Source organism: Scleropages formosus, chromosome 22, assembly GCF_900964775.1.
Source record: "Scleropages formosus chromosome 22, fSclFor1.1, whole genome shotgun sequence".
NCBI classification, from domain to species: domain Eukaryota; kingdom Metazoa; phylum Chordata; class Actinopteri; order Osteoglossiformes; family Osteoglossidae; genus Scleropages; species Scleropages formosus.
In genome coordinates, this window is record NC_041827.1 from 14,353,083 (window position 1) to 14,362,221 (window position 9,139).

At 40.8% G+C, this 9,139-nt stretch overlaps 1 pseudogene; it reads left to right on the plus strand.

Annotated features, from left to right (window-relative positions):
* The first annotated feature begins 7,032 nt into the window (after positions 1 to 7,032).
* Positions 7,033 to 8,465, plus strand: LOC108928366 (craniofacial development protein 2-like; annotated as a pseudogene).
* The last annotated feature ends 674 nt before the right edge of the window (positions 8,466 to 9,139 follow it).

The window sequence follows — 9,139 nt, forward strand, 5'->3', positions numbered from 1 at the left end:
GGCCTTATTATTTATCACCACAGCTACATACTGTGTTGAGTCAAAATCAGCTACAGGCAAATTGAAATATACTTTAGTAAAGTTTAAGTCCATAAAACTGCACTGCATGGTGACAGTTGGTATTCCCCAGTGGGTTTCATTTTCACACTTTATTAAACAGTGAATATGTCTCTTACTAATGAGGAAAATGTGTCACAGGGAAACAGAGCGTACTGTGCTGTCACTCATTTCCCACTTACTTCATTTAGTTTGGCATTTTCCGTGCAATGAAGGATTAGAGGAAATACTTTATGAACACTACACAAACACGGTAAAAAGGAAGCTTAGAATAATATATTGAACCACAGAAAACAAATGAGAAGCGATTATATCAGTCTGTTTAGTGATACTGCCACCATAACAATGCTGAGTTGGAAGAAGGAAAAAAAAGCGAGTTTAATCTTTGTGCCTTCTGGGTATTTACTGTATAAGCTCAACTTTAAATTTGTTCTTATACATGCACGCCAGTTCCCAATTATGCCAGTAGCAGAGCAAAACCCCCATTACTCGTAGATCCAAAGCAAATTTGAAATCTCTAGACCAGCTCCCAGAGGTTCTTTGCTGCCAGTGCTTGGTGGTGTGTGAAAGACTGTTTGGGAAGGATAGAAGGTAAGCACTCCCTGCAGGCTGCCCAGGCCTTCCTCTAACTTTTATCTCCTCAGATTGGTGCGAGCGCCGTGGAACCCAGAGCGCACATGTGGGTGTGTGGGTGAACTGCTGGACACCATCTCTCTCTCGCCATAGCAACTAAAATAAAAAAGCAGTAAATGGTCCTTGCCCGTCAGATGCGCCGAAGATCCCGGTGCTAGCCTGGAGTTGACGTGCGGGATCGAGGGAGGGCTGGGTCGGTTGGGCCTCAGGTTTGAAGCTCCTATCTCACCCATGCAGCTGTGAGACAGGTCGCAGGGACTTGATTCAGACTATAAATACAGCATGCGGCAGGGAGGCAAACTCCACTCTGCCAAACCAGATTAGAGACTAAATAAATCATCTTCCTACAGCCGGACAAAGGGAAGCTGAAAATATCCACACCTAAACGGTAACCTCTGCTTCTTTGCATGAAGGTTTCCATTTGTGTGTTAAATGGAAATCAATTTAAGACCCTTAAATTGATTGATGAAGTTCTGTGTAACAAATTACGAAGACAATATGTCTGTCTCAGGCGTCATTGTTCATGGTGCCTGTCACCTATTACGGCTGAACTGTCAGTAATAGAATGTATTCCTCAAGATTTCATGCAAAATTGCTCATTAATTTTACGAAGACATTATAAAAAAACTTAATTTTCTAAAAATGACGAGTGCTGATACTCAGCTGCAGTATAGTAGAACGGTCTTAGACTGCATTTCATGACAGAAGTGGCTGCCTCACAGTAGTATGTAATAAAGTTGTTTTAGTGTTATTGTAATTTTTTCACAAAATTCAATGACATTTTAAAAAAAAAATGAAATTGGAACGATACCAACTGTCACGCAGGACTCTTAATATTGCAACTGGGACATCAATTTTATTTTGCAATAAGGTTCAAAACATAACTATGCTGACAAAGTGGGCATTATCGGAAATAAAGACTTCAGTTACTGTGACTTCAGGGTGTTATGGTGTCCTCTGATGTCTTCCCAAGTTTCTGTGTGCCTGTATGGAATAACAATGATAGAATAACCTGCCCTTACATTTTCTTCTCTTGATCCATTGAGTACCTAAACTAAGGTGAAAGCTGCATTTTCTTCATGCTCTGCAAGTTTCCATGTCCACTGTATTGAAAGCAATACAACCTTGTGATACTTAAAGTATACCTGGATGCTGGGTAGCGTGTGCAGAAATAATACAACAGAGTAATAAAGTCATGCAGCACTTCTCCTTAGCTGGAATGGAAAATTCAGAAATGAGAATACGGAGCAGGAGCACGGCTCCATCACCCTCCCGGCTCACGCTGAGAGCTCTTCACTGATTCCTTGTGTTGTCCTCCAGCGTTGTTCCCCATAAATGGATCCTGTACGAAGTAAGAATGTGTTTAAAGCTATTTGTTGTGAATTATCATGCAAGGCTGAGATAAGCGATGCTGTGTTGAATATTAAACATCTATTGAGGAAGTAATTGCTGTTTTGCCTCCCTTGGAGAAATATCCTTTGAATTAAGCATGTCATGCATCATTGTTTGCCGTTAAGCCTGTTTCCATGGAAAATGACTCTAGAAGAATATTTAGATAAATAATAAAAAAAAGACTAAATACTTTCTTTTTAAAAAAATGTGTAAAAACATATTAATGAGAAACTTGCCTTATGTAATAGTGCCTGTTGGAATAAGATAAAGCATCACAGACGCCTACCAAATAGCCACACATTCACTACCAAACCAATTTCAACTCATTATTTGCAGTGTGGTAATTATTCAGTAATTATTCTAAATCACTTCAGCACAGCTACAGTACCCTGCAAACTTCTGATGTGAAGTCATTTGTAGTCTCAGACAGTTTAAGTTGTATGGGTGGTTATTGCCGACTTTTGAAAATCATGGCCCTCTTAAAATGAGTTGTACTCACTGTGATGTTCTCCCTTGTTTTGTTGTCTTTTTCTTTTTTTTTCTTTTTGCACAAAGTAATATACCGGTTTAGTGCCGGTGCTTATCTTTTTGAGGGCTTCCACTGGAATTGTCAGTGCCGCTAGTCCTCGAGGTCGCAGTGTCGTGTTCTGCTGTTACCACCTGTGACCTCAGTTCAATCCCATTAATATCATTTCAGGGTGGTTATTATTATTATTATTGACTAGTGGCGCAGTAGGTAGCGTTGGAGCCCAACAGCTCCAAGTCTGTGGATTCAGATGTGGTTTTGAATCGGATTCATTCTGTGTGAAGGTTTAATTTTCCACTGCTATTCATTTCACAGATGCTTTTCTGCAAAGTGATTTACAATATAAGTTTACTATTTTATAATAAGCTAAATGATTTAGATTTACAGAGTAAATGAACCATTTACAAAGAAATCAAAAAGGAAACAGGATGTTTTTTGCTATTGTTAGTGAGGGTGACTACCTAATCAAGGGTTCCACAACAGTAGTGCAATACAAACATATTTATTAAGTGGTTCACACTGTTTGATATCATATATTAAGCTTCCTATAATTATCTGACCATTTATACAGCAGAACATTTTTACTGGAGCAATTCAAGATATGTACGAGGGGGGATTCAAACCCAGGTGACTGCAAGGTGATAAGTTTAACCACTAAAACACCTGCTACACCAGGTAGTGTAACAAGTGTCCTCCACATTTCTGGCTATTCTCACTCCTGCCTGTCAGCCTCTACTCTAGGAGAGAGAACCATAGCATGGGTTCACACATTTGAATCAGTCCGAGTTTCCCGTTCCTTGTCTCGCTTGCTGCTTGGTGCTGTGTACCAAATGAAATGTCTTCACCGAGCAGTATTTCAAGTCTATGACACTACCTTAATGTAGATTTTGATTTTTTTTTATTATTATTATTCACTGTTACTGAGCTTTAAAGACAACTAACAATGTCAGGTATGTATTGTAACTTACAATTTTTTTGTCCATTTATATAGTTGGGTAATTTTTACTCAAGAAATGCAGGGCAAATACCTTGATTAAGAGTATTTTGTTTAAAACATGAAATATCAATATAAAAATATCATAAAGATATCATTTTTTAAGACAATTTTATTTGTCCTTCGTAAGCTTCTTAGTTTCTGAGGATTTCCAAAGTGCTTGCACTAGGAACACCCAATATAAAAACAATCCTGTAAGGGTGAATGAAAGGACAACCTGAAGGCCTTCTAGATGAAGGAAATTGACTGATCTGCAGTATTGAGTTTCTCATTGCATACCTGGGGAATGGGGTAATAAAGAACGATAGGAAGAGGAAATATGTCTGCTAAATGATTTTGTTGCATTGGTCTTGAAATCAATAAGCATAAAGGCTCAAACTGAAACTCTGAACTCAAAAATGTTTGGAAATCCTTTGTGAAATTAAATTGTGTTTTTTCCACAATTTATTTCTTGTACAAAGCACCACGACCTTTAAACAGATACTTTTTTTGCATATACTGGTTTCTGGAGACTTCACAGTTTTTGCACTCAGTTTGCATTATGGACAGCTGGTACTGTAGTGGTTGGAGCTACTGCCTTTGGTTCCACAGACCTCTGGTTTGATTCCCACCTCTGGCTATAGTATCCTTGAGCAAACAGTACTGATCTATAAATGGGTAAGTAATTATAACCTCAACTCTATAAGTTGCTTGGGAGAGAACTGTCAGCTAAATGTATTTTATTTTGAAAAAATAAAATGGCAAATGAATGTATTATAAGGAAAGTCATAAAGAAACCTGGGAATTAATTTTTATTACAGCTATGTCTAGAAAATATGCATAAAAGCACCAATAACATCCGAAAAAACACTGTACTCTTTAAAGAACCTCTGGGAAATTATTGCTTCATCTAATGCAATACTAGGAAGCCCAAGAAATGCACTGTATATTCTTTACAGTAATATATACAGATCATAGCTGGACCCAGTAGAAGCCATTTTTGGCTCAGTTTAATTACTTTGATTGCACACTTCATGAATATCATCGTATAAACCTGGATATTGTGAATTATTATTTATCTGTACGTGAAAGGATTTTTTTAATCATACAAAGTATGAGAATTTGTGTTAACTCTTTTCAGTTTATTATCTGCATCACCAGTTGCAGGGGTTTTCTCCATCAGACTGCAGTCTCCCACCCCACATTTCAGCTGTTGCTTTATGCTTTTCCCTGTTAGCTGATTAACTGTCCATCTCTCTGCCACTCCACTGGTCCAACATCTGTAGGCCTCCCGCTTGGTGTGGAATCCCTGTTTCTAAGACCACTCACTGAGCCAAGAGAGCCATTGCTGGGCAGGCCTGACATGGTGAGCAGGAAGACTCCATCCACTACCCCCCCAACTTTACTCTAAACCAAAATGGAGCACTTTATATCAGTCACAACACTGCTAACCCTTCAGGCATCCATAATCACTAGGAGACAAAATATATTTGTCTTTTTGCTATGCTTCATGCTCATGTTTGTGATTAAAGCAATAATTGATATTCTTACTGTATGTTCACAGTTCTGAGTAATAATTGTTTATATTGTTGCTGTTGCACAAATACCCAGCAGCTTTTGCACTGACACATTTATTTTTATATTCAAAGTCTGCATTGTCGCCCACGACTGCACTCTGCACAAGTATTCACACTCAGTAGGGGTGTGAATGAATAGCAAGAGTCTCATGTTTGTGTTTGATAAATGAATCAAGAGACACCTACTTCAAAATTCAGCCCACTTAGATACAATGTGCTTGGGCGTACTTTCCACAGAGTTTCAGAAAAATCACAGTTTTATTAAGGGTCTGCTTAATGTATTGTTTTGCGAAACAGCGGACAATTGATGTAAAAGGTTTTTCAATTAATTATGGTAGTTAGGAGTAGTGGAAAAACAAAATAAACAAATGTTACATACCCTGGGAAAAGGTAACATCATACAGTGGAAAAGATGACAAACTTCCAACAAGCAAAGCCCAAAGCTTCACCTCAGCAAAGACAATGATGCATCTAAGAGAAATATGAAATGTGACTGAATGATGTTTTTGTTGTTCCAATAGGTAATTCAAGGCTGAAAACCAGATAGTTTGGGCAATTGTTTCTTCATAACAAGGAGAAGACAGAGGTAGATATACAGTAGAATTTATAGTAATAGCAAATCAATTTAATAGGGGAAACATGTTAGTAAGATGTTTTATTGTGTGAAAACACCCATTCAACCCCAGTTACCACTTATTCAATTCCAAACACACAATACTTCCTTTGGAGTCAAGGTGGTGTCCAGCCCAGATGGAGTACTAATTCATCACAGGCCACTCACATATACACACACATGCATGCATTCGATCACACAGTCACACGTTAAGGGCATTTTAATGTCACCGATTCACCAGAGACACAGTGACTGTGTTGAATCAATAAAGGGAATGTAATTGAATGGAAATGGATTGCACTAAAGACACGATAGTTGGCATCAGCACACTGTAACATCCACTTTTACACATTTTTGCTTCTATATTCAATATTGGTGCCTTTATTCTCGGGGTGTCTTTCATCCCTAAGCTGTACCTTCGGGGTAGCTTCTCTGAAGGAGAGAGATGTTAAGTTGCCAGTTTGTGTGACATGCTTTTGGAGGTGCCAGAGGCTGGCTGAGAGCAACAGTCTGGCTACTCTCTGGGGAGAATCATTTCAGAAAGCCAGACAACGACAGGGGATTTTAAAGTGCAGCAAGTTGCTGAATAAAATTCCTTATAATATAATAGTAATTAATTAAATAAGAAAAAAAAACACCACTGGAAGACAAAGGAGAAATTAAATAGTTAACATAGAAAATATGCCATAACAGAAACCAGACCCACTGCTACATCAAGCCTGGTCTCATGGACATATCATCCACAGCAAGATTTTGCATGTGCAACATTCAGTCTTATTTTCCAGTTTAATGGCGTCTGCATGGCCTTCGTGCAACTTTTTTATTTTACATAGTTTTGCATATCCAGGACACTGTACTGCGGTTGAAAACATAAGTGTCAGAAAAAAAGAACTGTGACATCTTTCAGTGACAGAATCCAAACAGCTGCCCATACAAAGAGATTCTGTATTTATCCAAAAGCCAAGAACAGTTTTACTGAAATTTAATTAAAATGCCTTTATTAAAGAATACCAAAAAGGGGGCATTTTTAAACTCATGAAAAAAGTAAAGGGTTTGACTCATGTTTAGCAATTTAATTCTTGTATGTTTGTTTCGTTATGGCATTTTAATTAAATTAGTAAAAGAACCTTGGATTTTGCATTCCCTTATGTCAGCTGAGCAACTCCGCTGTTGCCGGTCCCAAGCCTGGATGAGAAAAGGAGGAGGGTTGGGCGTCGGGCTAGCGACCCGTCCCCATTAAACCCATACTGCTAAAGAAACGATGAATATCTCCTCAGCTACTATTCCTGCAAGCAAATCGAGGCAAACCAGCAATGGGGTCCAACGCCTGAAGAAGGATGCGTTTTTCTCGGCAAAAACGATTACTAGACTTGACACCTGGAACGTTCGCACACTTTACCAAGCCGGCTGGCTTGCCCAACTCTTCTGGGAATTCGACAATTATCGTCTCGATGCACTGGGAATTAGCGAGGTACGGTGGATCGGCAGTGGACAATTGGTCAGTGACGGTAAGATCATCCTGTTCTTCGGTCCTACAGAGTACCATGAACGAAGTGTAGGTATCGTTCGGAGCAAACGAGCGGCTGAATCCCTCATCGGATGGAAACCTGTGAGTGACAGGGTAATCACCGCACTCCTCCGGACCAAGAGCATCCGAATTACGATCGTTCAAATCTATGCACCGACTTACAAACCCGATGATGCTGACAAGGATGAGTTTTACGGCCAACTACAAGATACTCTCGACGAAATACCTTGTCGTGACTTGAAGATCGTCCTTGGTGATTTCAACGCACAGCTAGGCGGTGATCGAAACGGATTTGAGTCTATCGTTGGTCCTTTTGTATCATTGAAACGTCTGAGTGACAACGGCGAGCAGGTGATCTCATTCTGCGACCATCATGACCTTTGTATTGGTAACACCTTCGTTCAACATCGTCTTATTCACAAGAAGACATGGCATGGCATGCACCAGACGGCGTCACCTTTAATGAGATTGATCGCATCTGCATCAGTCGAAGATGGCGGACATCTCTCCGCGATGCGCGGGTCTACAGGGCGGCGGATGTTGGCTCTGATCATTATCTAGTCCGGGCGAATCTCAAGCTCAAACTCAAACGCCAAAGACAAGTCATGGTCAAGTGTCCATTTGCCTTAGAAAAGCTTAAAGACCAAGATATCACCAAAGGGTTTGCACTTGACCTCCAAAATCGGTTCGAGACCCTTACTGATATTGCTGACATCGAAGACAGTTGGACGATGATGAAAACCATCATCCGGAGTTGTGCAGACGAGAAGATTTGGCACCGACGGGGAAAGATTAAAGAACGATGGATCCAAGACAGGACATGGCAACTGATCGATGAAAGACGAAGAGCGAAACAGCGTAGGGATCAGGCTCACGCTGGGAATGAACAAGCACTCGCGACTACACTATACGCCGACCTCGACCATCAAGTCAAACGATCATGTCGTCGAGACAAGAAAGACTGGCTCCTATGAAAGGGGGCGGAGGCCCAGGACACAGCGGATCGCGGCAACTCCAGAAAGCTTTACCGAATCGTTAGCGAGCTCACGAGATCGCGGAGCTATTCGAACATCCCAATTAAAGATAAACATGGAAAGCTTTTCCTGACCAAAGCCGAACAGAACAAAAGGTGGATGGAACATTTGAGACATCCTCAACCAGCCTGACCCACCTGCCACATACGATTTCACCGTAGAAGAGGCGCATAACGACCTAGATGTCAACATGGGCGATATTTTGTTTGAAGAGACGAAGATGGCCATCAAAGGGGTCAGGAACAGTAAGGCGGCTGAACTCGATGAGATCAACTCAGAGCTCCTGAAAGCGGGTGGTCAGCCCATGGCTGTGCAGCTGACCCGTCTATTCAACATCTGCTGGCACCAGGGGAAAGTCCTTGAGGATTGGAGAAAAGACGTCATCGTTCGGCTCCCCAAGAAAGGCAATGTCACCGACTGTGCAAACTGATGAGGCATCACGCTCCTTTTGGTTCCAGGGAAGGCTTTTTGCGCTGTTATTTTACATCGTCTGTGCCGTGCCATCGACCAACGGCTGCGAGAAGAGCAGGCGGGTTTCCGTAATGACCGCTCCTGCTGCGAGTAAATCTTCACCCTACGAAATATCATCGAGCAATGTGTTGAATATCGCCATCCAGTTTAAATCAACTTTATCGACTTCAAAAAGGCATTCGACAGAATCCATCAAGACTCGTTGTGGGCGATCCTCCGAGTCTATGGCATCCCAGAAGCCTTCGTCACTGTCTTTAAGGATCTGTATCTAAACTCCTCATGCTGTGTAAGGACCGACGCAGGGCACACAGCTTTTTTCAAGATCACTACCGACA